Here is a 24,565-nt window from a genome sequence, read left to right on the forward strand (position 1 = left end):
TTACAGAGGGGCCATGGATCTGCAGATAGTGGAAGTTCCTTTTATGGAGCTGTCTTTCTGCTAAAATGGTTATGAACAGATCAATACATTTGTTATGAATGATCTTTTAGAACCCGGGCAAATGTAATATAGCAGTTTTGACAGAAATGGAGCCAAGTGGTGCTTTATAGCTTTCAACAATCATGCAGCTACTTCAATGAGGTGAAACCTGTGCCTGGCCTGTTGATTAGTGAGAGCCGTAACAAAAACAATATGAGCACAGCAGGGTTTGGATTTTTAGTAGTTACAGACTCTCCTTACACTAGTTTTCATACTGGGTGCAGTACCAGTATTGGAAATGTGTGCTGGAAGCGACATACATCATGTCATGTTTAGATATATGGTAGCTGTAATTAAGGTAAGCTACAATGAAAATATAAAAGACCTTTCTTGTTTTCAGCCATCACTCTGGCTATCCTTGGTTTTAGATTTGTTCCATCCTGTAAAGTGGTTGCTGCATCCCAGGGGTGTGACTGGGTGTGTAGACGAGAGATACCAGAGAGGCCCTGGCGCCAGGGCAAGCGCCAACCCTCCAGCCCTGTCAATCGTATGTTTGACACAGCCACAGAGGGAACTCCCAGCCAAGAACTCTTCATCCCAATCCTATGGAGAATGCAACAAAATCCCAGGATAAGCAAGACAGACTAAGTCCGACTCAACAGCTGAGCCAGAGAGATTTCTCAACCCTCTATTGGTGCGCTGTATTGTTGGCAGCATTGTGGATTCCCCTGTGCCCTTGAGGGGCTCTGGGAACGGGTTATCCTCAAATGTGTGGGGGCATTTGACTTTCCTTTTGATCCCCCCTCCAGAGATTTAAGAAGGCCTGCAAAAGGCAGGGCCCCCTTTTAAGTAATGAGGAACTGGGGCCTGTGCTGGAGTCATCCACTGTAAATAAATGTATGCGGTCAAGTTCTGCAACCATTTGGGAGAAAAACCTCAGGGGACTCTTTTACTAGTGGTCTTAGAGTAACCTGTTTAACAAATCTAGCACATTCTGGGATGTCTCCAAACCAATGAGAATTCAGTGCCTGAGCTCCCTAATCTCTCATTGACAACAAAAGGAAGTGGAGGACTCTAGCACCTCACATGATTGGGGGCATGGTGACTAAAGATGAGAGCATCAGGGATTGCCAAAGAAATCAATAAATGTCATATAGATTCTTATTTTTACCGAATGACACACTCACACACTCAGGTGAGAACGGAAAGGCCCTATCTGTTCTGGGTGGATAGTCAAGATCCCAGACTGCCTTTTTAAAGAGCTAGAATTTGGCCCACTCTTTTGCCAAAATGTTTGCTTTCTCTCATTGTGTAGTGTTCTGTACACTAGTGGCGGTAGTTCAGTGGTGCAGTTGCCAATAAAAACAGCAATTTTGAAGAGTTACCATACAACGGTATATGAGAAAACCCAGGCATTGTCTATTTTAGGCCTTGTGAAATCTTGTATGACACTCTAAGTAATTGTTGGCAAACACTGACTTTTTCATGCCAGCTACTGTACTCAGATTGTGAAATGCTTTAGGCTGCATTAAGGGGACAGGATAAGTAACATCTACAAATAATTATAAATGAAAGGCAGAACATTTACTTTTATAATAAGAGCTACCACTTGCAATGACTATAGCCCATATCTGAGGAATTCATAGTGACAGGTCCTCTGCTTTGGAAGATGATTTCTAGGTTTCACCTTCAGCCCATGATCATGTTGTGTCATGACTGCTGAATTGCGCCCTTATATCATGGTCTATCTTTTGAGGTATCAGCCTTACAGGCACAATACTTTTAGTTCATATTCACTTTGCTGTGTGCAATACAGATAAATCACATTTAATGTAGATATTTGTGGAAAGGCTCCCTAAGGATGCTTATTTCAGCAGCATTCAGCTGCTACATAAGTAAAGGTTATTTAAAAAATTGATTTCCCTTTAAATAAGGGGCACCTAAACTGTAGTCTATTATGTTTAATTATAAGATACTGTAATCAGCATACATTGTTAAATATAATAACTTGCATTTTCTAAATCACTTCTATTGATAGCCCTTTGCACACCTCATGTAAGATAATTAAAACAAATTTTACAGAATAACGTAATGTCCAAGTACACAAATTTCCCCAGCTGGTTACGTATGCCTTCCCACATGTTAAAGACTCAAAATTAGGGACACAAAAAACTTATTCATGTAGGAAAGTTAAATTGTTGCCAGGTTAACTCTGTGGCTGCATGACTGGGGAAGTGACTGGCCTAAAGTCAGGACTCTCCCCATCACATCATCTTTCCTCAAACCTGTGGGTCTTTTATGGGTAAGTTAATGCTGGCTGTATCAGTTGTAACTTACCTGTATTCCGCTTTCCATCATTTTCTAGCGTTAATTACATGGGCAACAGGGAATTCCCTGGTTGTGTGGCTCCAATGGGAACCACATTCTCAAGAAGCCGGAGAGGTGTGCAGTAGACAAAAAACAGTTTGGAAATATGGGGACTCTGTGGGGATGACTCTGGCTTCTACAGATATTTGGGGATCAACCCAAACTCTTCTTATTTGCCAGAGAGACCATGTTCCGAATGTGTTCCTAAAATCCTATGGCAGTTTCAACTCGACACAGTACCGGCACAAATCCAAAACTGCCACCAAGCCCTCAATCAGCCCTCAACCTGTCAACAGGCCCTACGTTTGTTGTCTTCCGATAGTCTGAGTGAGAGTCCAGTGACCTACAAGAGGTGGGCATAGTGTTTTGTCATGTCTTCAAGGAGGAAGTATTAGTACAGTGTAAATAACTCTTTTTGCAGCCTCCGTTTCATGATTCTTTATTTCTGATGTAAATCATTTTCAACAATAAAAGCACAGACATCAGATATGTGGGGAACATTGGTAGCTTTGAGACTAAAATCAGTGACATCCCTGGAAATGAAAGGTATGCAGGTAGCATAAAATTGTAAATTCTAACAATATACCTCTTCAAGCAAGAATGAATAAAGAATTTACTATAAACCAGTAAAAAACTAACACTACTACAGACACATTTTTTGCATAAACTAAGCTATGCAAACAAGTTGCTGATGTCATTCCATTGACTTCAGAGAAAGGACTTTAGAATTTGGCCTTTGGTGATGCCTCACTTTTACTTAATCCAGCATGTCTGTATGTTCAGCTTTCTGATGACTTAACAACATATGTAGACACTAATATATTGTTAACTGTTTCTTCCATGCTGGAGTCTTCATAGTAGAACAGCAATAAAGACATTGTAACAGCACTGCAATTTATTTATATAAAGCCATGGTAAAATGTTTACAATGAGTTATCAATATGGCTTGTGTTCTGCTATGCTCTGAGAAAAAATGTAATTCTGACCAAAAGAGATTAAATAAATAAAAAGGCATGATTATTTGGCTTATAGTCTATTGATTTTGGAGGGGTGCTTTGAATAACATACAATGTGCATATTCTTTTTTTGTTGCATTGTGCTAATGAAATCTAGGACACGATTGCTTTATGATCTGCAAGGAGCAAAATGGTCTTTCACCATTCATACTGGAATCATTTTAAGTGTTATGTTAATATTTTTGTCCAGGAATTAGTATAGGGATGTGCTCATAAAATGCTTGTTAAATGACACCCTTAAAAAATTTGTTTTTGAACTCCTATGATATTCCAATGGCAGTATTTTCTCAGTTTGTGTGCAATTATAATATATGAAATGTCTTAACTTACTGAACACCTGAAGCTTCTGTTTAATAAAATATGCTTCCAGAAGTGTGGAAATGCTCTAATCTTTCATCCACCCCCTTGCAGGATATTTGGACTGGAAGCACAAAACTGCTGCCATTTGATGCTCTTTAGAAGTTCATTTTACTAATGAAGCTGGCCCTAATTAATGGGTGCACCTTGTACTTGCAAGGACCCTTGCTAAAACAGTTGAGCTCTTTGTGTGTGCAGGAATTCACTCAAAATGAGCTCATTACAGGTTCAGGGTTTTTTTTTTTTTTTTTTTTTTTTCCCAGCATCGATAATGGCAGTAAGCATTGGGTCAAATTTATATCTGGTGTTAGTCCATTTTCTCCATGCCAGGTTACACCAGAGATGTATTTGTCCCAAATGTCTTCAATGGGAGTTTTGCTTGAGTAAGATCATCAGGACTGGGCTCATTGCAAACAGACATTTCAAGTCACGAGACTGAGTTCTTCCATAGGAGGCTGTTGAAAGAAGAATGAGAAGGAGTGGTGATTATTTATGCATTTGCTAAATAAAATGGGACATTTTATTACATGATCACTCCTAAATATTGAAAATACATTAACATATTTTATTTTACTTTAAATACCTTATGGTTGTGTCAGGGCAAGCTAATGTCTTCTTTAAAATGAATTTATGTTTTGTTTTAAAATGAGTCAGGTATTATAATATTTTTGGAGCTCGAGTATTCTATTTTCTCTTGCGGCTTGTTCATTGTTTCCATTAAAGCCCTGTGTAGGCTTACAGACGTCAAGAATATAATTATGTTGACCAGGGATCGGCAACCTTTGGCCCGCAGCCTGCCAGGGTAAACACACTGGCAGGCCAGGATGCTTTATTTACCTGCTGCATCCGCAGATTCGGCTGATTGCAGCTCCCACTGGCCGCGGTTCGCCGCTCCAGGCTAATGGGGGCTGTGGGAAGCGGCGGTCAGCACATCCCTCAGCCCGCGCCACTTTCCGCAACCCGCATTGGCCTGGAGCAGCAAACCGCGGCCAGTGGGAGCCGTGATTGGCCGAACCTGCGGACGCAGCAGGTAAACAAACCGGCCCAGCCCGCTAGGGTGCTTACCCTGGCGAGTCGCATACCAAAGGTTGCCGATCCCTGATCTAGACATCTTGGTAACATTCACAAATATAGAGTTCAAGAAAGAAGATACTTTTTACTATATTTGATGTATATTGAACTTTAATGTAAGCTATTCAGCTTAGTCAAGATCGTAACAAACATTTAATAATACCAAGCGTGTACATAGTGCTGCATCTGTCATAGAACTTTCCAGTAAGAACTTTCTTACTTCCTTACTTCCACACCTGGGGCCCAGGCACATGGGAAAAGGAGCACTGTACATCAACCTCCTCCCTGCCTGGGCATAGTGGGTCAAAGAATGTGCAGAGTTTCGGCTCTGCAGAACCAGTGCACTGGCCAGCAGAGCTAAACTGGAACACATTACTGGTCATTCTTGTTCTGTGGTAGGTATTGTTTTACTGTTCTGACAGCCTGGCCTACGTGGAGTGTCTCAGAGTGAAAGCTATTGATTTTCTACTCTGCTTTCTCAGGTTAGAAGGAAAAAAATATGTTTGCATCAAGAAATAATTGTTTATTCTCTAAGGCTATGATACAAGGTTCACATGTTAAAGTTAAGTGTCATATCTAAAAATATTAAGTTAGTATTTTTCGACTTTGGAAGCCATGGTGCTAGAGCTCTCCACAGATGGGCGCCTCTAGCCCCAGGCTGGCCATCCATCTTTGTTCTCCCTCCAGACAGCAGGGAGAGGGGGGAACACCCCACAGAACAGACTTTCAGACATGGAGGATATTAGAAATCTGTGAATTTTCTAAGAAAGAAAATTGTCTTTCTTATTTTCTGCGCATTTTGGGAAACCAATGTGAAAGAATTGAGGCAATACATTAATCCTTGTTAAGGAGAACTTTAATAGAAAAAATGATGATTAAACAAGATACATCAAATTCAGTAGAACCTCAGAGTTATGAACAACAGAATTACAAACTGACAGGTCAACCACACACCTCATTTGGTATCAGAGGTACGTAATCAGGCAGCAGCAGCAGCAGAGAGCGAGAGAGGAAGCAAATACAGTACAGTACCATGTTAAACATAAACTACTAAAAAAATAAAGGGAAAGTTTTAAAAAAAGATTTGACAAGGTAAGGAAGCTATTTCTGTGCTTGTTTCATTTAAATTAAGATGGTTAAAAGCAGTATATTTCTTCTGTATAAGTCAATGTTCAGTTGCAAACTTTTGAAAGGACAACCATAACGTTTTGTTCAGAGTTACAACCTCCATTCCCGAGATGTTCGTAACTCTGAGGTCTACTGCACAGAAATTGTTTATAATGTTGGTGATATGTTTATATTGGTTATAAGGTTTTTATAAGGTTTATGACATAAAAAACAATCAAAACTGACCATTCCTGCCCAGTCACTGTACAAATGTTTGAGCAGTAGTGTCCTCAAATCATGTGTAGTGCATAATATAAACCTTAAAAGTGTCAAGGGATGGTAACTGTTGCAGGCTATAGTGTAGTTCTCATTCAGAAACATAGGAAGAAATATACAAGAATTCTATAGAGTCTTAGGGAACAAAATGTATCTCATGACATATTACACATCACAAAGTCAAGTGCAGATAAGCAAAAGTGATTGACTGTAATAAAGAATTAGTTGTCTTATTAACCCCACGTTTAAAAGTGCACATGCTCAGGGAAAATCATCACTGCCAGGAGACGTGTGGAGTGAGCAAAGAGAGCGTTGTTACCCATGGAGGTCGCTGAGAATAATGGAAAATAGGACTATTGCTTAGACAGGATGAACAGAAATCTAGATAAATGCAATATCCATGAAAATACTATTGCGGAGAATTGATTTAATGGCATTTTAAAGTGCACCCAGTGTATTAATCTCTCTGTCTATCTTGCACTCTTAACTATGATACATGAGGCTTAGGCATTCCCTTTTATTTTCATCTTCAGTTCCGAGGGACGGAATTTTCAAAATACCTACAAGAATTAGGCGTCTTTCTCCCATTGCAGGTCACTGGGTTTGGACACTTAACTTGCTAAGGTGTGTTTTAAAATCCTACCTGTAGTGCATGCTTCTGTCATAATTACAGACATGCAATCAGCAGCTAACTCAGTGGTGACCTGTGAACTGCCAGTGATCTGTAAAGCACTTGTTGGTGGCCCATGGAAGGGTATCTTGTTTCCATGTAACATTAATGTATTTTGGGCTTCTTTTAAGCCCATTCCTAACACTTTCCCATGTAAACAATTGTTAATATAGCCATAGGGATTTTATTTGATCATCTCTCAGAGTGGGGAGGTGGTCCAGGTAAAACTGTGAATGGGAAGAGAAGTGTCCACAAGACAGTGTTTCTATTAAGATGTGGATCAACTGTGAAGGAGTTTCAGAGCCCCAGAAACTAGTTATCTACAATGTTGTCTAAAGTTAAAGGATTATTTGTCACCATCATCTATATGAGCATGACAATTTATATGAGCTAATTCAGTGAACAAATTAATTCTTAACTCATCAGTCAACCACCTAATGGTTTTTGGAAATCTCCTGAGCAAGCTACTGTGGTGGATTTAGTATATTTGTAAAATGAATAAATCATGGTTGGGGCATAGAGATTTGACTACAGTTGTAATGACATGTGGCTGTTAAAGATGGCCTACATACTTACACTGTGGTAATTCCATAGAGCTTGTTAATGTCTGACAGGGTTATTTTGGGTACTTGAGTGCACTGATGGCCCTTAGCTTAATGAAGATTAATCCCATAGCAAAAGATCAGTCTCAATTTTCGACTGCTATTGCCAAGCAAGTGGAAACTAAAATGTGTCAATTTAATCAAATGCTTGAACCCTAATACTCCCTTTATTTTACTCACAAGCAAAGGCATGAAAGTTATGCAATATTCAGAGGAGGTGGAATTTCAGGATATTCTGTTAATTATATTATCTTATTAGTGAATGAATTGAACTGATTGTTTCTGGTCACCATGTCCTTCAAGATTTTAGAACTTTTTTATTCATAGTTTGGTAATGGAAAAAAAGTTTTCCTGCTTTTCCAACCCCCATTTGGGTTCTAAACTTTCAATGAACTAGTCAACAAACTGAACTAATTGAATTAACTGAAATAAAAAAAAAATATTATTTAAAAAAAACCCTATTTATAATTAAATATGAAATTAACAGCCTATGGTAAGGCCTAAACTATTTTTTAAAAATATTTTAAAAATAATTTAAAAAATAAACTTGTATTTAATTTATATAAAAATAATCTGATATAATATTAAAATATCTGATATTTTTAAATAAAAGACCATTGATATTTATCCCCAACCATGCCAGTCAACTAGATATATAGAAACCTACCTTGGTCCAACATTTAGGCAGGTGGCATTTAAGTCTGGGAATGGGTCTTAAGAAACAGGCATGGAGTAGGAGCTGCAAAGAGAGCATACGAGATAAAAACAATGCATTCCACATTGGATAATTCATATCTCAAAAGACTCTAGTGCTTACTAGGAAAGGAAAACAAAGGGTTTATATTCTTTTCTTTGTGTATGTGGACTTAAATATGAAACATTTCTGTGTATTGAATAGAGACTAGACTCCACACACACATCTCCCCCCACCCCGCTCCCATCAGTGTGAGGAGAAATTTCATTTCAGCACAAGTAGATTGTGATTCTCTGTTTACGTCTTACATTTGATTGCAGTTGTGGATCCTGAAGCAGAAAGGAACAAGTGATGATAACAAATACCGATTGGAGCAGAATCTAATCAAGGGACAATCAGTCATTGACTATAGTGTATTTTCTTATGATTCTAATTGCTGAATTTATCGTAAATGCATCTTCTATTGAGAAAGGGTTGAAATAAGAAGGGTAATAATATTTCAAGCAGCAGCACTGTGTGACTGGACTGAATGCCAGATTCCCCTCTTTCTTTCACCAGTTTTATACCAGTGCATTGTAGTTTACACCACTATACGTGATAGGAGATCAGGCCTTTTCTATGATGACAATTTTAAGGTTTCCTTGAGCTTTACAATTTACTTCTGAAATTAAAGATTTTTTCTGACTGAAACAGCTGTGCCTGATTGTAATTCCTCATAAGGCAAGTGAAAAGGATGGATTATGGATTATTTTAATGGATTATTTTTAAAATTCAGGAGGTATTTTTTAAGGAAAAAATATTTTTGAATCTTAAGCTTTTTAACTGTTTGAGGTAGATAAGCCTTAAAGAGACATTGTCAAATACTTTTTATTTTGACAATTGGAAACTGAGCCACTAAATGGATATCCTATTCCTTATCCCGCCATGTAAAAACTAACTTAATATCTTACTCTCTTGATTTTCTGCATGGTGAAACTATCTGCCCATTCATTTCTGTTCTTCTGAGTCTCTGTGTACGTTAGTTTTATTCCCTTCTTGGGGTACTTAATCTTTTGACAAAGGGCCAGAACCTAGCCTGCTCTATGGCCCCTTTGCACTGCCAGAGCACTGCAAAGGGGCTGTAAAGCTGAGATAAATGGACAGATGTAGAGTCCCCTAGCACAGGGAAATTTCTTTTGGCATTGAGCCAGCGTGACTGAATCAATGTCATCTCTGCCCGCCCGTTGCCTCTGATGTGGGGGTGTGAATGGAGCGTGCTCCATTCAGATGATACCTGCTGGCATTATAATTATTAAAATAACTTTTCATTTTTGCATCTCTGGCTTGGAAAATTTTAGGACTTGTCTACACAGGGGGTTTAAACCAGATTGATTTGACATACACTGTTTTACTCGCAGCAGGTAAGAATCACTAATAGTGTGCACATGGGATGGCTGTGTCTCTTCCAATTTGCATCATTGTGTACAACGGGGGCAGCTTGCTGCATACTAAGCATGTGGCATTCTTGGAGTGTATCCCATAGTCCTTTGCTTTACTGCTGAGCAGTGTGCATTCTGTGATTTCTCTCTCTCTGCAATGAGGGATGCATAATGGAAGCCAGGAGGGTTCACATTTTTCAAAAAAATCCACGTTTTCTTTGTCTCTGCCCCATGATTCCTTTCTGGCTGGACTAACATCACTTTTGAATTGCTGTGGCCCAGCAGGGCCCCAACAATGCTCCACGCCGCTATGCTGACAACCGCAAATCCTCAGGCAGCTTTGGCTGTATTTCAACACTCAAAGCAGGATGAATTTGGTTTTGAACTTCACCTGCTGCACCACTGAGAAGATGATTTGGCAGTAGCAGCAGCTCCTCCAGTAGCACCAGAAGTTTCAGGAGCAGTAGAGGAAGTGGGATGAAGATAGGGTGACCAGATGTCCCAATTTTATAGGGACAGTACCAATATTTGGGGCTTTGTCTTATATAGGTGCCTATTACCCCCCACCCCGTCCCGATTGTTCACACTTGCTATCTGGTAACCCTAGATGAGGACAAGGAAGAAGAGGAGGACACTGAGCAACTGATACTAAAGGAGTGGTTCCTGGAGCAACTTCACACCATGCAGTGCTGTTTCTGGCCTGGGAAACCAGTGTTAATTAGTGGGAAAGGATTGTTCTGCAAACCTGGGATGACTAGCCGTGGTGAAAGAATTACAGTGTGGTGAAGGCAACCTTTTTTTATATGTGCCAAACTAGCCCCAGAGCTGCAGTGACAAGCATACAAATATGCAGTGCTCCATACCCATGGAGAAGTGGGTCGCCATTGCCATCTGGAAACTGGCCATCCCAAATGCTACCAATGCGTAGCCAAGCAATTCAACCATTGGGGCCATTGTCATGCAGATCTGCAATTTCACAGAAAGGTACTGTTACACCACGCTATAAAGCTAGAAAGGTACTGTTACACCAGGGTATAGCTCAGGAGATAATTGATGGCTTTGTATACATGGGGTTCCCTAAGCATATGGGAAATTGATGAGACCCATGGGCCTATTATTTGAGTCCCCACCCCTGCCCCAAGGATTCCAAATTATTAAACAGAGAGGGGTATTTCGCCCTGGTGCTCTAAGGACTGGTTGACCACTGTGGCAGGTTTACAAACATAAATGAAGAATTGTTCGCAAGCGGCCACAGAGGTATTATCTTTCAGAACTCAGTTCTGTGGACTGTTTGCCCCCCAGATCACTAAGGACCTTCGTGGTGTGGAGATTGCTCTGGTTATCCTGGGACACCCGGTTTATTCTCTGCTTCTATGGTTAATAAAACTGTTCACAGGAGGCTAGGGCAGAAGGATGGAACTGTTTAACTGCCACCTCAGTAACTGCATAATGGCAGTGGAGTGTGCATTTGGCCACTTGAAAGGGAGATGGCTCTGTTTGTGGAACAAGCTGGAAGCTTCAAAAATGCTTAAGAGTGTAGCTGCATGTTGCATTTTACACAATATTTCTGAAAGGGAGAAAGTCTTAAGGAAGGGTGGGAAACTATGAGGCAGACACTTCCTCAGCGGTTTGAGCAGCCAGCAAGGCATCCAACAGAAAATAGAAACAGAAAGGTCAACACTGTCAGAGACACCCATTACTCTTATTTTGAGTCTCAGGCCTGAAAATGTGCAGCTGAACATCCAGTCATTAACCCACAGAGCAAGGTGGGATGGACTGTGAGCACTGTGGCATTGTTTATAGGTGGTGGAAGTGGAACGCTATGGCGATCCTTATTTTGCTTTGTGTCTGTGCCTAGATACTTTTGTAAAATCCTATGAATTATTTAAAATCTATGGATCCTCAGTGTAAAATGCATTGATGGCTCTTTATAAAGGAATTTTTAATGGTTTTTATTATTATACACTGTATTATATAGCAAATAGAAATAAACCTTGAATTTTTGTTTGTTTATTGTTTTAATTAAAAATCATCTAGTGCAGTGGAAGACAGAACATAACAAGAGGAGGGGGGGATTCAAGTCAAGCTGAGCAGATACCTTGCCCCTGCCTCTTCTTGTTCTTGGACCTTCTGGTGTTGTGCGGTGATGCTCAAAGTTATTAGGACATTAGATACCTCAAAAGAGCTGGTCTTCCAGCTGTTCTTGCGGCCCTGAGTTTGGGTTTGTGAAGGGAATGGCCTCTGGGAGCACAGCTGCAGGGGGAGGAGTTGCTGGTGATTCTAGTACTGTATTCTGTATTGCCCAGGGGTTGCAGAATATGGCTGGGTCTGGTTTACTGCACTGCATTGCCTGCTGCCCTAATAGCAGCATGCACTGCAGCAGAGCATTCTTGCTCTGTCTTGCCTGCAGGAATTGCATCTCCCTCTCCTTTTCAACCATCATTTTGCCATGATAACACTGTCCTTTACCACTGTGACACTGTCTTTGGCCACTCCAACAATCTCTCTAGAGAACTCCATTTCTTCGCCCTCTCTGTCCTCAAGTACGGTCTCCACCTTTCTGCTGTTTTAGTCTTTCTTTGGAACTCTGCAATGAAGTCTGCAACATTTTAATCCCGAGTTTTCCTTGTTTTGCCGCTCAGATTAGCTACTCACTCAGTCATTGATAAAGGCCTGTCCTTGAGGCTCTGGGCACTGCAGGGAAAACACAAGTGGTCATTGTTCATATTTCAGAGCGGCTAGGATAGCATTTTGATATGAATTTCTGACTTTCCCTCCCTGAGATTCTTTTCAGACTTGATAAGTGGTGTGTGCATGAAGAGGGCTGTATAGGGATTTTTGTTTGTGAAATGTATGTTGTGTGGAGGCTTTGGTGACCAGGGAAGGGGTTGGGAATTATGATCACAGTTTGGATTTACATTTGCAAAAATGGTGTTGGAGAGGTTAGCTGGGCACATCTGGGGGTGAGCTGGATAGTAATCCCCGCTACATCCCTTTAGGCTGTGTACTGACTCTCAATGATATTACACTGAGGAGGGTGACTAGGAGGCAGAGAATGGGCTTATTCAAAAAGGCAAAGGGCATACCAGTGAGATATACTGTGAAGATATTCACCAAGATGCTCCACCCCCCCACCAAAAAAAAAAAATTCTGCAGAAGTGGAAGTGGGAAAATGACAGGCCAGCTATCCCCCATAATGTCCAGACCAAAATCAAGCAATTTCTCAGTCTGAGATTTTATTTTATCTCCTCTGCAGACAGTGAAATTAGATAGAAGAAAAATAGAAAGTTTTCTGCAATGATTGTCTGAAGCATTTACTGTTCCCAGTCTTTCTCTGTGTAAGCCTGCAAGAAGCCATTAAGAGCTTTACTTGCTCTAAGGTAAAGCTCTTTTCCTTTTAAGAATGTGTGTTATAGAGCATTTATACCTCAGTGGAGAGCTGTAATCTTTGTACCTTTAGGGGCATGCAATGCCCATGTTTACCTCATGTAAACTGAGATTAGTAACCAGATTTCTCTTCCTGTAAGCACTGTCTAAATAAACTGTTGAATTTTGAATGTGCCCTTCAATGACATGGACTTGAAAACAGGTGATAGTTGGGGCTTTAGCATAACACAGAGACCTACTGCCCAGCTGGAGAAGCTGCCATTTTGAAAACATGGATAGGGGCCTGAAAGGACAGAGTGGGCTGAGGGAAGCAAGGGGGCAGGGGCTAGAGATTTGGAAAGCAGCCTAGCTGACATCTGCCTACTATGACTGCAGCATGGGGCACCTAGAACAGAAGCTAGCACAAGAGTATAGCACAATAATAATGATAATTAATTGTAAAGATAAATACGTGCTGAGGTTCCCTCAAGAGGATCTGCCTCCTGAGACCCAGGCTGGGTTCCTGGCTGGGAACGAGGCTCAGTTGCTGCATATCAGAGATTGGTCTCGCCTTCTATCTGGCTGGCTTCAAAGTCCTGAGTCCCAAAGAGATCTTGGCTTTTCAGGGACAGTTCTTCACTGGCCTCCTCGTGTTCATCTTCCAAAGAGTCTTGCTGATCATCCTTCCTGGGTTTCATGATTGTATATTTGATTAACATCATGGCTGGCTCTGCAAAAAATGGATAGGTCACATTTCCACTGCTGGACCTCTTCTGGCATCTCTGGTTTGAATGTACATTCTCCTGAGCCGTTTGCTCTTTATCCTGAACTGGTTGGTGTTCTGACTGACTTCTTGCAGACTTCTGCTTAGCAATGTTCTCAAAAAGATCTTTATTCTGGTGGCTGTCCACAAAAGTATCCTGCACTAATGCTTCTCCCCAAGTGGCGAGGAGATCCAGGGTCTCAGCACAGCTCCAAATGGTTGCCCAAGGCATATTGGAGTAATATCGCAGCAATGCTGACAGACTTGAATACAGGAGAAAATGGGCAAATTCTGGCCCTGCCCAAGTTTTCAAAATGGGAGAGGGGACATCCAGTCAACTTGACACCACAGCCCTGGAGGGCACACAAGTAAATCGACAAACCAGCAATGGTTGCCTACAAAGCAGTTTGGGATAGCAGTTGCAGGACTGCCACAGCACCTTTGAGTGTGCACAAACAATAGGCTGAACAAACTCTACTCACATCAAACTTAGTTCACTTTGAAAGAGGATTCCAGAGCTTGTGATAAATATGGAATTAGTGCATTAAAATTAATTGTGTGGTGTGTACACAATCATTTTCACACCTGCTTAAGTCAACTTAGTCTAGTTTAACACTCCCCCTCCACTGCACTCTCTTGTGTAGATAAGTCCTTAAATTCCATCTGGGACCAGAAGAGGAAACGCCACAGTAGTACCAGAAAGGCTATTTACAAGGTATTTCTGCTCAGCTGTGAAGCCAGAAATACCAGAAATTTAACAAAGAAACCTGTTCTCCTGAGATGTCCAATTTTCTCTTGCTTTCTCATGAGGTTAGGATATCCTAGATAAGATTACAGACTTTAGGACACTTACCTGAAGTGATCACATTAGTCCATTGCTAACTCATCAACTGCTAATTATTTTTAGCTTTTAAATTTACCATTGGGAGGACATAAATTGGGAAAATATTAATAATAAATTTATCTTCATGAGATGGGATGGCCTGGCCTTATCACTCTCAGCTGGTACAATGAAGAGATATGCCTAGAAAAGTCAGGTAAATTAGACCCTCGATCAAGCATCTGCACAGTACACCACAAAATAAATAGCACCTGTTTCACTAAGATTAAAAGATAGAGAAATCTTTGTATACCTTATGGTTGATATCTTTATTCTGCTTCCCATGGAGGTATAACTACAACATCTTATCTGACTTAAATTCAATGGTGGCCAGGACTGCCACAGAAAAACAACTCTGCAATGTACATTAATTGACTGATTAGGGCATATGAAAGTGTCTTTTTTTCCCCCCTAAGGTAAACTAAATGAGTGTTATGTAGGAGATAATGGATGTTTGGAAAAAAAGATCAAACAGATATATGTAGGCCCTACAAGAGATAAGATGGTCAAAGGGGTTTTATAGAGAATAAACTTTGGGTTTATGTGTGCTAAAGGGAAAAGTGTGATTGACAGGACTATTAAAACCAAACTCCTATGTCTAAATGATGGGTAGACTTTTCACATCAACACAATCAAGTCAGTGAAGGAGATTTAATTTCTCATCATGGTAACTCTGCAAAATTCTAATTCTTCCTTGTACACAATATGTCAGCTTTCATTAATGTCTGATGTTACTCCCTGATTTGCACTTTCTCTCCTGTATTCTCAGGCAGAAGACTGTATTTGATGCATTAAAGAAGATAGCAAATAGTTAAGAAATCGCAATCCACACAAACATCTTTTTTCCTGAAAGTCTTAAAGAAGGAATTAATCTTTTCTGGAAAACATAATACGAAGGAAAGCATTAAGACTGCACTGATGTTGGGTCGTGTACTGGAGTTGAGTTGGAGGCTGCTATTCATGTACATCTTTTAATATTTGGTCCTAAATGCAGATATAAACACATTTATCCAACAATGCAATTGTGTTCATGATCCAGCTACCAACACACATACAGCCAGTCAGCCATTCCAGCCTGGCTAAAAATCTAGAGGGAGTCTTTACAAAATGAACATGACAACAGCTTCCTTCATCAATCTATTTGTTGACTGCTCAAATGGAAGCTGACTGAGACAACCAAAGGGAGACTGATTTAGGCAGCAGGCAACTTTCAGTCTGTACTCAAATTTGTTCATAGGTCAAGACAAAATGCAAAGCAGTCCTGAAGTTTGTTTCCATGAATATTCCAATGGGAGAACACAATTAAAGCAATTCTCACTTGAGCCATTTATAATGCATTAAAATGAATTACTAAGAGATTTGGACCTTTTGTTTTTATTTTACAATTGCACAACACAAAACCCTATTAAAAAAAGAACAGTGCACTAACCTTTGGCTGCTAAGTTAGGGAGCCATTTGTTCTGTATATTCACGTATTGAGCCCTAATACTGTAATCATGTAGCCAACTTTTGCTTCCGTCGAAACAATTATAGTCTCACCAATTTAACAGAATGTCTTTCATATATAAAGATGCAGCTTGCTGTTCTTCTTTTGACAAAGGGTTTTGAGTGAAGGAAAGCTATTGCAAATACAGCTCCCTTCTGCAGAAAATAAAATGGAACAACCTATTAATATATAGACTCCAGTTCCCATAAGCAATTTGGAGATTTAGTATGGGTTGTCAGAGTGAAGAGTCAGAAAGGCAAGGAGGTCCTGGGGAAATAAGAAAAGACAGGATTAAAATAGTGGAGCAGTGAAAGCTTGAAAATACCCACTCTTGCAATCTACGTCTCCCCTTCTTAATAAAGTTCTTCAAACTCATGAGCTCCCCCTGCTCATCTTCTACAATAACTTTTAAATCAGCAGGTACCTCACAGATGTCTCTTAGATTGCTCAGCAAAGGCAATGACAATATATTTTCAGAGGACCTTTTCAGTACAATTTTATTTTCTCACTGTCATAACTATAAAGGGAAGGGTAACAGCTGTCCTGTGTACAGTACTATAAAATCCCTCCTGGCCAGAGACTCCAAAATCCTTTTCCCTGTAAAGGGTTAAGAAGCTCAGGTAACCTGGCTGGCATCTGACCTAAAGGACCAATAAGGGGACAAGATACTTTCAAATCTTGCGGGGGGGGGGAAGGCTTTTGTTTGTGTTCTTTGTTTGGGAGTGTGTTCGTTCTTGGGACTGAGAGGGACCAGACATCAATCCAGGTTCTCCACATCTTTCTAAACAAGTCTCTCCTATTTCAAACTTGTAAGTAAATAGCCAGGCAAGGCGTGTTAGTTTTCCTTTGTTTTCTCAACTTGTAAATGTACCTTTTACTAGAGTGTTTATCTTTGTTTGCTGTACTTTGAACCTAAGACTAGAGGGGAGTCCTCTGAGCTCTTTAAGTTTGATTACCCTGTAAGGTTGATTTCCATACTGATTTTACAGAGATGATTTTTACTTTTTTTCTTTAATTAAAAGCCTTCTTTTTAAGAACCTGATTGATTTTTCCTTGTTTTAAGATCCAAGGGGTTTGGATCTTGATTCACCAGGAGTTGGTGGGAGGAAGGAGGGGGGATGGTTAATTTCTCCTTGTTTTAGATCCCAGGGGGGTTGGAACTGTATTCACCAGGAGTTGGTGGGAGGAAGGAGGGGAATGGTTAATTTCTCCTTGTTTTAAAATCCAAGGGGTTTGGATCTGTATTCACCAGGGAATTGGTGAAGGTTTTTCAAGGCTTCCCAGGAAGGGAATCCATTGAAATGGTGGCAGCGGAACCAGAGCTAAGCTGGTAGTTAAGCTTAGAAGTTTTCATGCAGGCCCCTACATTTGTACCCTAAAGTTCAAAGTGGGGATACAGCCTTGACACTCACTCTTCACACTTTCAGTCAGATTCCACTGCTGCCACATATAGACATCTTTATTTGTTTTTCCTGTTTAGCTGAACCCCACATCCATGCTGTCCTCAGTTTCTCACCAACTGCTGTATTTGAGGCTCTTCTCAGGCCATGTATACACCTGGAAGCTTTTCTTTGCTTATCAATCTACCACAGAGCATCACAGTCTTATGTTTTCCCCTTTATAGTTTAATCCCTTATGAATGAAATTAACAGGTAAATGTAGGATGAGGCCTGACTATTCTCTTATTTGAAGCAGAGTCTAAGAGATGCTTTTGTGTCAGAGGTAAAGCCTCTGGTGAACAATTCATTGCAGGTTTTTAAACAAGACATTTGTTTCTCAACTGAAAATATGTGCAGTTCTGCTGAAGAGATGGAGCTGAATTCAGAAGTAATGCAGAAGGTTCTGTAAGACTACCTTAAACTCCTTTCCACCAACTTATGCTTCCTTAGACCTATTTCCATCTGCTCTACCTCTGAGTAAGCAAATCTAAAGTAATGCTCTTACATGACAGAGAGCCAGGAGAAGGTGTAAATTAAAGCACTACTTTTACACCTTCTTCCAGTTCCTTGGCATAGAAGTTACACTAATTTACATTGTGAGAAGTGGTATAAACAGGTTTTAGGTAGTTCAAGTGAATGCAATAGGTTTTATTTTACAGACCCTTATATATCACTTCTGAAATTGGCCTGCAGATCTTAGTAAACCAGAAGAGAGCCCAGAATGTCCCCAGTAGCCAGTAAATGAAACCAAAGTATAACATCAGGGGAAAATATTAAGGTGAACAGTGATGTTATGATGTGAATTATCAGGATAGAAACTTGATGGGAAAGATAATACTGTAATAGCCTCAGACTCAAGTGAGACAGCAACTCTGTAAAGATGACATGAAGCTGAGGTCAGCCTTTAATCCTAGACCCTAGGGGCAAGAGCATATTAAATCACTACGAGAAGTGTCTAGTTTGGGGAAATTGTATTTACATAACTCAGTTTCACTCCGTTCTGGTTGCCCAAACCTGAAGTGCAGTGAGGTGTTGTTGGCCGGATTCTCCAAAGCTGGCTGACACTCTGAGGTGTCAGACCTCCCTACCGTGCCAAGCCCAAAGTGCAGTAACAGTGTATTGTCCAAGTTTGCATGAAGATTGGCTTCAAAGGGGAAACACTAATTGCAACTTGGATTACTTTAGAGCGAATTGGTTTGCATAGCTGCTTGGTACTCTCTAAAAGAAACCCATTGAGTAGTCAGAGTTACCAATTTGCATTCGCAAGAGCATGTACTCACAGTGACCAGTTTGAGCATGTGTGCACATATTATGTGGGGATATCTACACTGAAAAATTTGTCCCTATTTTTGAATCACATTAGAGAAACTTGGATATCACAGTAATGGGTGTTTACCTAGATAAACAGTTAAAGCTGTAAGACAGTTTCTCTTATAAACCCTATTTTACTGAAAGCAACTCCATTCTAGATGACATTTCTCATGCAAAGTTTCTGCCTAGAAAGATATTTTCAAAATAAATATTCTGAGATTAATTGGATAATCTGCTTTTGAGTTATGAGACTGACATTCTAGTTTCTAAAAATTCTCTTTTTGTTCAACTGAAAATTAAAAAGGGACAATGTAAACATTGCAAATGTTGTTTGTATGCCCTAATCCTCAATAAGAATTAAAACACCAGACTACTATTACCACGTCAGAGTGGTGAAATTCTATTTATTAGAGATGATTTCCATAGAACTTCCATGAGGGACATGATAAACTATGCAAGTGCCACTTCTCCTATTTCACTGTAAGTTTCCTTATTTTAAAAAGGTTAATAGACCTTTTTCTCAAGAAGTGAGCGTTCCAGAATAGAAACAAATCTCTTCATTTGTGAGGTTTGCACTAGATTTGGGTGAGTTCTGCCAAAAAGTGTTGGCTAAAATTGTTGTAAATAAAACCTACTGATTGTCTTAATTGATATGCACAGCCCCTTTTATCTGCCTGTTCAACAGTAAGCCTCTTCCTTCTCCCAGAAGTAGATATGTTTGGACAGGATCCTGTGAGAGGCAGCAGGGAATAGCTGCTACTGTGCTTCCATCTCCTTCATCCCGCTATGCGAAGGAAACAAGTGACTGTGCACCTAAGGGTTGTATATACACAAAGAATATTTACATGTATGCAAAATTATTATGTTATCTTGAAATTATTATAGTACATATACATTTGCTTGTTAACATTAACATTTTGAATGTATGCATACTTTTTTATTCTTCAAAGAATATGAGCCAGTGTGCTGACTGCCTCAGCAGTCCTTTAGGCTTTATAATCCTAAAAGGCAGATTGTATGTATGCCAACACTGGAGCTACAATGGAGAAGGAGAATGTAAGAAGCAATGCTCCTTCACAGCCTCCATCATAAAGGCCAGCCAAAACTGCAGTCCTTTCACTCACCTTTGCACCAGAATTACATGGGTCTAGTAAAACTTTCAGAACTCTTGCCAATTAGATAGTATTAGCGGTATTTAGCATATTTTCTGTGCTATCAAGGAAGAAGAATGTTCTCATGGATAAAGTTAGGACTGGGACTCGGGAGTTATGGGTTTAATTCCCTGCTCTTCCACAGACACCCTGTGTGACCTTGGGAAAGTTAATCTCTTTGTCCCTCAGTTCCCCATTTGAATAATGGAGAAAATATTTTCTTCCTCCCAACCCTTTGTCTAGTCTATTTTGGAGTGAACCAGAGCCAATGGGAGTCTGTGTACTTACATTTTAGACAATTTGAGGTAGGGACTGTCTCTTATTATGTGCTTATACATCACCTAGCACGATATGGCCCCAATTGTGGCAGGAGTCTCTAGATACCGCTGTAATACAAATAATGAAATAATAATAATAATAAAGGTATTGTTATGTGGTTGCCATAGTTTCACTGAAGCAGGTTTTCTGGAAATAAGCATTCAGATAAATTGTGTTTGCACATTTGCTAATTTATATTCACAAAAGGAGCCACAATTGAGCACACCAGTATGTCCATCCAGAGCTGAATAGACATTTCAATAAGTGCGAACACAAGACTTGCTGGCTGATCATTTTTGAAATGCACTCTGCACCGTCTAAAATCAAATCAAATAACATTATTCTGGAATTGTTTTTTAAACCCACAGTGTCAAATTTAAATGTTAAGGCATAATGTGAATTGCCAGGAAATTTAATAAATATAGAACAAATATTCATTCTACAGTATACGGTACTGTGCTCTACTTTTAACTGAGCCAAGGTTTCATTTCAAACAAACTGTCATGAGATATGCCATTTGATACTTGTTGCTTAAGTTTATGGAGCTAATGAATACTAAGGGAATCTGCCCAATAAAGTAATACACTTCTCTGCCCAAATCCGCTTCCAAGCTATTGGCAGTGTATGTAGCTTTAACAAACTAGGGTGACTTTATCTGGTTACTGAACCTCTAAAATCTGAACCACTAGGGCCAGCTAAATTGTCAGTTGCAGATGAAACAGAGACTGAGCCTAGGTAAGGATGGGATAGCAGCTTGTAAGAAGTCTCTTATTTGATCCATTTTGCTTTATTTGTATTTTTATTGTTTATTTAATCCATCTAGTTACAGTCATTTTAGTTTATCTGAAGACATGATTGGTTCATGGATTACATGAGACATAACATTGTCCCTGGAATGTTCATCATAAAGGTTTTCTGATGTATTATATATAGAGATAATTTTTTTCCTCTTTATAGCAACTCCCACTTATATCATGGTAGTGTGTCATGTACTGTTCCCTTTTCACCTATGGAACTCCCCACATACCTGCTGTGGTGAAAAATTTAATACTTGTGTCTGTAGTGTTCCTTCTGGTTATGCCTGAAGTATCAGATCTGAATGATAGTGTTGTATTAATTTGAGTAGAATATATACACTAAAAAAAGAGTCAAAGGTGTTAATATGACCCCACCACTCTCTAGCAGTTTGGTACGCAGAGACCTCAGCCTGCATAGAATCATGGCAAACACATTATTGAAAATCTCTTAAACGTTTCATTAAAGTTGTAGAAAAGGAAAATAGTTAAAGCATTTGAAACGTTAAGTTTTAAGTAAGGCTTTCACTGTAGAGAGTTTTTATAAGGAAACCCATTGTTTGACAGTCTTTTAGATGATAGTAAAGATGACGATAACTGACCTTTTGGAAAAAAGAGAAGTTGATTGAGATGGGCTCCAGCTGTTGTCATTGCTGTTGTTAAAGTCCAGTCCTGTATTCTAGAGCACAAAACAAGCAAACACACACAAAAGGGGAAAGAAAAGAAGAGCAAAGATGGAAAATTCAGCTTCTCTCTCTGGTGCTGACTCTCACTTGCAACCTCGCTGCTGACAAAAACACAGGAAAATTGCATGGTTTTATCAGCCACAGGGGCATGCATAACAGGAGGAGGGGGGGAAAGCAAAGGCACTCTGCCCCCATCCAATAATCATCAGGGGCACAGAACTCCTCCAGCCCTGGAGCTGCAGTGCAGGGAGAGCGAGCTCCTCCTGGCCATGGGGCTGTGGGAGGAGAGTGAGCTCCTGCTGGAGCCGAGACAGGGAGAGGGAGGGAGGGAGGGAAGAGAGAGCTCCTGCCAGAGCAGGGGGCAGGGCACAGAATGTGCCCCCCCAAAAAAGGGGTCAAAGTAAAATTTCTGCTCACGCCCCTACACCACTTTGAGGCCTGGCAATCTTGTACCAGCTTTGGGATATTTATGGCATTGCATTTCGCTGCCTTTCTGGTCACAGGCTTACAGCAATGTTGCAAAATATACAGTCTTGGCTGGGTAAGCCAGACTATTATTAGAAAGAAGGAAAAAAGAAAGAGAAGAAATAATGTAGGGAAGGAAAAGGGCATATTTTAAGGGTGGAGACAAAATTTCACATTCCAAGTGGTGGTCAGGATTTTAATGGAGCTAGTGGAGGTAACAGAGTCACCTGGGTCCCTCTCTCTGTTCCAAGCTGGTCAGCGCATCTCTCAGGATTAGGATGAAGAAGGCCCAGGATCCCAGAAGACAGTGGGGCTAGCAGTCATGATGGCGAAGCTTGATCCTTCCACTTCTTTTGTCTTTCAATCAACCAGAATTTGCATCCCCTCATTTCAGTCAGCCACTGTTATGGTAGCCAGCTTTTCCCCCAAAAGTCTCATTTTAAGGACCCCAAAAGGAAGTGATGGGCAGAATAGCCCATTCCCTCATTATTGTATCTACCAATAAGCCTAATTTCTGACACACTAATTTTGGTTCACTGATTTCTGGTCCCACACTTGTTTTGTTTAGCGGGCATGATCTTAACTCAGTCCTTGAGTTACATCAGCTGCCTTTTGTTTTGACTAATTTAAGCTGTTTTATCTCCCTTTTGCATCTGTTTCCATCAATGTTTGTTGTTTATAGGTTATTGTGACATTTAATGAAATTGTACTCACTTTTTACAGTTGAGATTGCAATTAAGGTAAATTTGTAGACCCAATTATTACAACAGAAGCACTTTTAAAAATGACATCAGAGTATCTGCCAGGCAATGGACTGATTAAGGTGCAGAACATCCTTAATTGACAGTGAATTCAGTGGAAATGGAGGATGCTTAGTACCCATCAGGACAGACATATTTAGATATATGATATTATTCCTAGTCCTTTTTCTTCTTAAAAGTCATATGGGAAAATGTGCCCAGATAGGTACCACTATCTTTACACAAGCTCCTTAGAGTCCTGATTGTGAGTTTCTTTCTTTCGTAACGGCTCACAAGTCCAACACTTTTCCTAAAACAACCCGGCAATGTTTATTAGAAAACAGAGAGAACACTTAAGGAAACTAAAAGTTAGATCAAATACATTTGGGTGAGTTTGGTAGCTATGCATAGCCTAGCACTTCAGCTTAAAATTTTAACATTCCAAATACTTAATTGTACCTCCAGCTAATGTTGATCAGAACACAGGGAAGCCCCCTGGAATCTTTGGATAATTTGGCTGCCAAACTCGAACAAGTGTCTACTGAGTATATGCATAGAAAGTACGCTTATTAAGTTTGCAGATGATACCAAACTAGAAGGGATTGCAACTGCTTTGGAGGGTCATAATTCAAAATGATCTGGACAAATTGGAGAAATGGTCTGAGGTAAACAGGATGAAGTTTAACAAAGACAAATGCAAAGTGCTCCACTTAGGAAGGAAAAATCAGTTTCACACATACAGAATGGGAAGAAACTGTCTAGGAAGGAGTACAGCCGAAAGGGATCTAGGGGTTATAGTGGACCACAAGCTAAATATGAGTCAACAGTGTGATGCTTTTGCAAAAAAAGCAAACATGATTCTCGGATGTATTAACAGATGTGTTGTGAGCAAGACACGAGAAGTCATTCTTCCGCTCTACTCTGCGCTGGTTAGGCCTCAACTGGAGTATTGTGTCCAGTTCTGGGCACCGCATTTCAAGAAAGATGTGGAGAAATTGGAGACGGTCCAAAGAAGAGCAACAAGAATGATTAAAGGTCTTGAGAATATGACCTATGAAGGAAGGCTGAAAGAATTGGGTTTGTTTAGTTTGGAAAAGCGAAGACTGAGAGGGGACATGATAGCAGTTTTCAGGTATCTAAAAGGGTGTCATAAGGAGGAGGGAGAAAACTTGTTCACCTTAGCCTCTAAGGATAGAACAAGAAGCAATGGGCTTAAACTACAGCAAGGGAGGTTTAGGTTGGACATTAGGAAAAAGTTCCTAACTGTCAGAGCACACATTCCTTTGTTTAGGACAGAGTTGTTTGCCAACTTCTGTTTGGACAGAGTTGTGGGGTTTAGAACATGTGATAATAACAGCATAGAGTGGAATCTTATAACTTCACATACAATGTTGCCACACATATTTTATCAGGTCAATACTAAGCAGCATATAGTGAGTTTTCAAATGATACTTAGCAAGGCATACTTTGTTCAAAGATTATTACAATAATGTGTAGGGTGTGAATACAGAGCTATATTCTATCACAGTGGTCTGATCAGTTCATGATT

At 40.0% G+C, this 24,565-nt stretch overlaps 2 long non-coding RNA genes across 2 annotated transcripts; both read right to left on the reverse strand.

The window, feature by feature from the left end:
• Positions 1-4,019: 4,019 nt before the first annotated feature.
• LOC128830385 (uncharacterized) lies at positions 4,020-16,377 on the reverse strand. Its single transcript, XR_008443573.1, has 3 exons — positions 16,056-16,377; positions 8,173-8,244; positions 4,020-4,234 (listed from the first exon to the last, which is right to left on the reverse strand). It is a non-coding gene; the product is annotated as an uncharacterized LOC128830385 (long non-coding RNA).
• Positions 16,378-19,237: 2,860 nt separating this feature from the next.
• Positions 19,238-22,017, reverse strand: LOC128830384 (uncharacterized). Its single transcript, XR_008443572.1, has 3 exons — positions 21,728-22,017; positions 20,302-20,399; positions 19,238-19,675 (listed from the first exon to the last, which is right to left on the reverse strand). It is a non-coding gene; the product is annotated as an uncharacterized LOC128830384 (long non-coding RNA).
• Between the last annotated feature and the right edge of the window lie 2,548 nt (positions 22,018-24,565).

Source organism: Malaclemys terrapin, chromosome 1 (assembly GCF_027887155.1).
Source record: "Malaclemys terrapin pileata isolate rMalTer1 chromosome 1, rMalTer1.hap1, whole genome shotgun sequence".
In the NCBI taxonomy this organism is placed as follows: Eukaryota; Metazoa; Chordata; order Testudines; family Emydidae; genus Malaclemys; species Malaclemys terrapin.